The following is a 6897-nucleotide window of genomic DNA, read 5'->3' as shown; positions in this document are numbered from 1 at the left end:
AGTAAGTCCCTTCAGATCCGTAATTAAATTTCTGCCTGTGGGTTATGTGGGTAAATCCTGTAAGAGGGGAGAATCAATTATGGGAACATTTAAGTGTGCTATAAAACCCAGGAAGACAAGAGTTCCTAAAGTGTTATCGGAGAATTCTAGGATTATGTCAAAAGAACAATTTTACTACCTTACTCTAGAAATAACCAAGATTGATGATTGTGCCGGGGCAGGGAGTGTTCTGAGAAAGTACATTCATAGTCACAAAATTTATACTAAGAGTCAGAAAATAGTAGAATTCAAAGAGGCTGATAAGGGGCTTCCCTGGTGGCACAGTGGTTGAGAGTCCGCCTGCCGATGCAGGGGACACGGGTTCGTGCCCCGGTCCAGGAGGATCTCACATGCTGTGGAGTAGCTGGGCCCATGAGCCATGGCCGCTGAGCCTGCGCGTCCGGAGACCTGTGCTCCACAACGGGAGAGCCCACAACAGTGAGAGGCCCGCGTACCGCAAAAAAAAAATTAAAAAGAGGCTGATAAAACCAACAGCTAAGATTTACTGAGCATTTACTATGGATTCTGCATGGTTTTAAGTGTTTTCCATGTGATAACTCATTGAGCACCTAGTCTAAACACTCTCCCTCTTAGAGGAAACTGAGGCCTGTGATGTTAAAAGAGTTGGCCTGGTCCCACATAACCAGGAATGATCAGAGGCAGAACTAGAACCCAAGACTTCTGACTCCTAATCCTGGGCTTGCTTTCTACACTGGATGCCCTTTGTGTCAGCTGGAAAATCCTATCACTTGATCAAACCTGCATGCTTTAGAAAAAATTTTTCACGATGTGCTGGTGACAGTGGAAAAAGCCTGGACCTTAGAATTGAACCTGCACTTGAACTCTGGCTTGCTACTTACTTCTGAGAGTTTGTCCTTCTACAGGCCTGCCATGTCTGCTTGGCTTGGGTCCCTCTGTGACTTCCTAGAATAAAGTCTGACATCTTTGCTTGGACTGCAAGGCTGGCCCTGGTGGTCTAGGCTGTACTAACCTCACCAGCTTCAGCTCGTGTCAGTCCCTATTACCCCTTACTCTCTGCCCCAGCTGCCTGGCGCGTTGTCGCTTTTTTGGAGGGCTATGCTTCTTTCCACCATGGGGTCTCCAAGTGCTGGGAACGTTGGCTTGCCCCTCTCCTGAGGAACACCTCAGGTCTCAGCTTCAATTTTGCTTCCTTAGGGAAGTCTTCTTGGACGCTCAGCTCCCTTTGTTAGATGTTCTCATAGCAGCCTCACTTGCCCTTGGTAGCTCTCATCCTTACCATAATTATTCAATTACTTGTAGTTGTTCCCCTCCAAGAATAGAAGCTCTAGGAGGGTAGCGATAGGTATTCCCAGTGCTGAGGTCAAGAGGATGTGCTCAGTAAATACCATATGAATGAATGAACCCATCTCGAGCCTCAGTTTTTTCTTTTGTAGAGTGGAGATACCTCACACTGGACGATTGGCAGCATTAAATGGTGTATTGATTTAAGGCTTCCAGCTCGGTGCTTGCTAGCAGCGTAGAACTCAATGAACGTGAATTTCATTTCCTGCATCTTCTTCCTTCTCTGACAATGTCCCTGAGGCACCGTGCCTGCTGAAATATCTAAGAAAGATGGAATTATGTTCTGGATAGTTTTAGTACAAAGCATATTTTTTGCATTCTGCGTCTTTGAATACCGATCGCCCGCTGATGGTATATGTGGCAACTAGCTCTCCAGGAACCAGCGTCTCTGACAAAGCAGGGCACCTCACTCCCAGCTGGACAGGATAACAGAGCCCTTACTGTAGGCATCATTCTCCCGGGGTCAGAACCTTAAACTAATCCCCCTGCTGAATATGAAACAGATGAAACGGGAGCAGCTGCTCATCTCAGCTGGTGAGGTGCTGGAGCTGAAGCAGTGTGGTGTTTAGGTGTCTTCCGCCTCACAGCCCAGACAGAGTGACAACAAGGCTGCTCAGATGTGTGCTTACGTGGAAACCTCCGGCCATGTTTTCCTTTGGAAGGAAAACACGAGTTCTCTCCCTTCCCCCACAGCTGGAATCCAGACTCCCCGAAGACAAAGCACTGTGTTTCCTTCTCAGCAGGCTCTCCTGTGGATTGTCACTCTCCTCACAGCCCTTGACCCTCTGCTGCTTTGAAAACTCTGTGGGGAGTGGGCGAGGAACCTGATATGAGACTGCGCCCTCCTCCAACCCTCACCTTTTTATAAGCATCACGGGAGGCTAGATGGAGCACGTAGAGGGTTGTAGGCAACAGAGAAGGCGTGTCACAAACCCTTTAGAACTAGCTATGGATAGATCGAGTTTATGTTTAAGTCAAAGGGAAAGGACCTTTTAAATATAATTTAAAGCAATAAAACTGGTTTTAAGACCATGGCTCTAAAATTCGTCCCGGAGCCAAGACTTGTCATCTGATACTCTCTGCCTTGGGCAATTACTTCACCTTTCTAAAACTCAGTTTTCTCATCTGTGAAGTGACCACAGTGACAGTCCCTATCTTATAGGCCAGGAATTGGCAAGCTTTTTCTGGAAAGGATGAGTTAGTAAATATCTCAGGTTTTGCAGCACATATAGTCTTCGTGGCATACCCGTGTTTTGTTTGTTTTTTCCAAACCTTTAAAAATGCCTGAACTGTTCTTAGATTAAGCGCTATACAAAAACAGTCCAGGACCAGATTTGGTGACCTCTATTTAGGCTTATTGTGAGGGTGAAATCAGATAGCATATGTGTAATGTTTTGCATTGGACCTAAAACATAGCAGATTCTCAAATAAACAATAGGTATGATGATTCTTACCTGGTGATCGTGTAGAAGGCTAACTAAAAGCAATGGCGAAAGTTTCAGACTTAGCTATTCTGGCTCCCTTGCCACACACACATCCAGTAGAGCAAATATTTACAAAGACAATAGAATGGAGACAAATTAAAACCATTAATGTGATACTCATTATTTGATTTGAAGTATTTGAAAATTAAATACGGTCAAGGGCATTGGGGCCAGTGGACATTTCTGAGGGCCAGCTGTGTGCCAGGACTTTGCCATGTGTTATTTCACAACAGTGCTGCTAGGTGGGTTTTATTGTTTCTGTTACAAGAAGAGAAGCAGAGACTAGGGAAGGGAATATCCCTGGAAACCAAGTGTGTCTGCCCAGGGCCTCCATGTTGTGCAGACTTTTTTTTTTCCCAATTTTTATTATTTATTTATTTATTTGAAGTATAGTTGATTTACAGTGTTGTATTAGCACAGTGTACAGCACAGTGATTCAGATATATATATTATTTTTCAGATCTAGAGGCACGTATTGACTGAAAGTGAGGGGATGGAAAAAAGCTATTCCATGCAAATGGAAATCAAAAGAAAGCTGGAGTAGCAATCTTGTATCAGACAAAATTGACTTTAAAATAAAGACTGATACACGAGACAAAGAAGGACACTACGTAATGATCAAGGGATCAATCCAAGAAGAAGATATAACAATCGTAAATATATATGCACCCAACATAGGAGCACCTCAATATGTAAGGCAAATATTTTAACAGAGGGTTATGCAGACTTGATGGCTGTTCTCATGTTCCTCTGGCTCTTATGCCCATTCTCTTTCTAATATACATGCATTTACATCAACTTTTTGCCTCTTGACCCTGGAATAGGTGGCTGCCTTCTGAATGGAATTTAATGAGTGGTTCAAAGGCTGTTTCTAAGTGTACACCTTCTATGTGCCAAGCCCTGTGCCAGACGTTGGAATTACAAAAAAAAAAAAAAAAAAGAGTATGGCACGATCCCTTTTGTCGAAGAACAAAGTCTAGCGGGAAAGACACCACCCAGGTGGCTAATTGTGATATATTAGGAAAGTATTCTATTAGTAGTGCTTGGTGGAAAATTCCATTCAGGTTTTGTCTTTAGGAAGTCATTGCGACAATGCCTGGATTTGTATTAAAAACACACAACGTCCGTTCTATCGCAATCTCCCCATTTCAATATGATATCTTCATTGGCTTCCCATTCTCCATAGAATGAAGTTCAGACTTCTTGGATCGTATTCAAGGCCTTATGCCAAAGCTTCCCAGTGGATGTGTCAGATCTGCTGAGATGATGCTATAGACTGAATTGTTGAAACCCAATTCCCAACGTGATGGTGTTTAGAGGTTGGGCCTTTATGAAGTGATTAGCTCATCAGGGTGGAGCCCTCATGAGTGGGATTAGTGCCTTTTATAAAAGAGCTACTGGAGACATCCCTGGCTCCTTGGGCCACGTGAGGTTATGGTGAGAAGATGGCTGTTTATGAGGAAGTAAGCTCTCACCAGACACCAAATCTACCAGAGCCATGTTCTCGGACTTCCCAGCCTCCAGAACTGGGAGGAATAAATTTCTGTTGTTTTTAAGCCACCAGTCTATGGTATTTTGTTATTGCATCCTGAACAGACTAAGACAGATGGTGACAGCCTTGTCCATCTACTCTGGTGTATACTAAAAATATTATCCTTATTCCACATGTGCCTCAACCTGAAGTATTTTGGGAAGCCTTGTCCTTCACAACCTGTCCCTGATTTTCCTTTCCTGCCAAATTTCCCTCAACTGTCCCAACACACACAGGGTCTGTTCCCTGTTCCTTGTCCATTCGCCATGTTTCCCAACCTACACACCTCTGCTCACATGGTTCTTTCTGCCTGGAAGTCCCACCCAACCCTTTCTACCACTTCTGTGTAGCCTGCAAATTCTTGAAAAGAATAACCTATAAGTGACCTCTTTCATGAAGGATTCCCTGCGTTCATTGTCCTTTGACCTGCAATAGTGTTTTATCTTTTTTACGGCGCTTGCCATCTGTTACATTCTTAGCAGTGAAAGGACCTAGTGCTGTGTCTGGCACATAGTAGGGCTCAGTAGGTCAGCTGACCAGCCTGCCTGCCTTCCCTGCTTTATTTGTAGAATCTTAGGAAAATTACTTAAATCAGTGGTTCTTAAATGTGGCTGAACATCATAATTGCCTGAGGAGGTTTTGTTTGTTTTGTTTAATATTTCGATGCCAAAGCCATACCTCAAATCAATGAAACCAGAAACTCTAAAGGGTGGTTTCCAGCATCAGAGCTCCCCAGCTGACTCCAACATGCAACCAGGGTCCAGAGTCGCTGTTCTGAAGAAGCTGAGCCTTGTTTCTAGGGTCGTTCTGAAAACTAAATGCCATGTTTGCGAAAGCTTGGCACAGTGCCTGGTGCGTACTGCGTGTGCAGCAACTATTAATTACTGTATTGTATTTTACCCCAGATTTTCACTTCTTTGCCGACAGGGTCTTGCACATAGTAGGTATGGAATAAATGCTGGTTGAATAAACAAATGCTCCTTGAGAAAGCTTCAGGGAAACCCCCAGCAGGTTGTTGCAGACAGCTGGCTTTAATGTGAACTAAAGGTTGTGCCTGGAGCAGAGGCGTGGGGATGTGGTCTGTCCTGGGTGCAGGCAATGGGGGAGAAGCGGAGTGGGGTGGGTGTTGGCTTTACAAGATTTAAAAACAATAATAAAACCAACTACAAGTCTATCTTCTTTTTATCGTCATCACACGCTGGAAATTCTTAACAGTACCGGTGATAAAATGCTTCTTGCTGGGATGGACTTCTCCCACCACCCCTGCCCTCTCCGCCTTATCTCGTTTCACCACTGGCTCGGAGCCCGGCAAGAAAAGACAAAAGAGCTCTTACCGTCAGCACTATTAATGAGCTAAATGGCTGGAGAAAGAAACAAGGGAACTGTAAATTATATTTATAAATTATGTCATATAAAGCCAGACTAAGTAATTAAACTGTGGGCCCATAATTAAATACTTGTATAACATTTGGGCCCTGAGATTTCTTTCTACCACAATGGTTAGCAGGCTGTGTGGTGGGCTGATGACTCATACGGAGGTCCTGGGGCAAAGTGATGTCAAGGTCACTGTCTAAACAGAAGAATCCTTGAGGGACAGCCTTGGATGTAGTCAAAGGAATGGACAAGTGATTTGCAGGGTAACAGGTGAGGAGTTTCCCCAGACCCCCTGGAGTATGTGAGAAGGGCAGTAGCATCCTAGATTAGTGAATGAAGGTCAAGCAGCAGTGCTCTCAGGCCCAGCAGGAAGGGAGGGCCTTCCCACTGCTGGCTCCACCCAGCCCTCCCCTTCACATGCCCACCCTTCACATGCCCACGTAGAGTCACGGACATCAATACGACTTCTTTGAACAGTCTCCTTTTCACATCTCTCTACCTTTGCCCATGTTGTTGTCAGCAACAACAAAATATGGAACGCTTCATGAATTTGCGTGTCATCCTCGCGCAGGGGCGATGCTAATCTCTGTATCGTTCCAACTTTATATATGTGCTGCCGAAGTGAGCATCCTTCTCCGTTCTTCACCTAGCCATTTAGTCCTTCAAGATCTAGCTCCAAGGAGCTCCATGGAGACTTTTCCTGACGCATTTAGGCAGTGGTAAGTCTTCCTCTGGCTCTCACAGTTACATTATGGGGTAATATAGTTCTCTGCTGAGTGTGTCCCCTGTAAGGTCCTGAATAGCAGAGCCCCTGTTCTCAGCTCCTAAAAAATTGCCCAGCAGAATGGAAGGTGATTAACACCCCTCTGCTGAGTAAGTGAGTAAATGACTGAAGGATAGATAGCCCTGCATAGAAGGGGAGGTGGTATTATCCCTATTTTTCAGAGCTAGACGGTCAGCTCAGGGGTTCTGTCTTGTTCAGCTTCCTGTTGGCAGCACCCAGCATGGTGCTCAGCGAGAGAAATTGCTCCGTGAATATTTGCTAAGCGTATAGGAGGCGATCGAAAGGAGATAGACTTTGGCACAAATTTCCCTCATCCCAAATCCCGCCCCTTCCCCCACCCCAGAGAAATAAACCGAGTAAGT

The 6897-nt window shown here is 44.8% G+C and overlaps 1 non-coding gene across 1 annotated transcript; it reads right to left on the bottom strand.

Annotated features, from left to right (window-relative positions):
• Positions 1-6277: 6277 nt before the first annotated feature.
• On the bottom strand, positions 6278-6379 carry LOC136127723 (U6 spliceosomal RNA). The gene has a single exon (XR_010656176.1). It is a non-coding gene; the product is annotated as a U6 spliceosomal RNA (small nuclear RNA).
• Between the last annotated feature and the right edge of the window lie 518 nt (positions 6380-6897).

Source organism: Phocoena phocoena, chromosome 8 (assembly GCF_963924675.1).
Source record: "Phocoena phocoena chromosome 8, mPhoPho1.1, whole genome shotgun sequence".
In the NCBI taxonomy this organism is placed as follows: Eukaryota; Metazoa; Chordata; class Mammalia; order Artiodactyla; family Phocoenidae; genus Phocoena; species Phocoena phocoena.
Note: the sequence above shows the minus strand (reverse complement) of the source record. Positions and strands in the feature narration are given on the sequence as shown.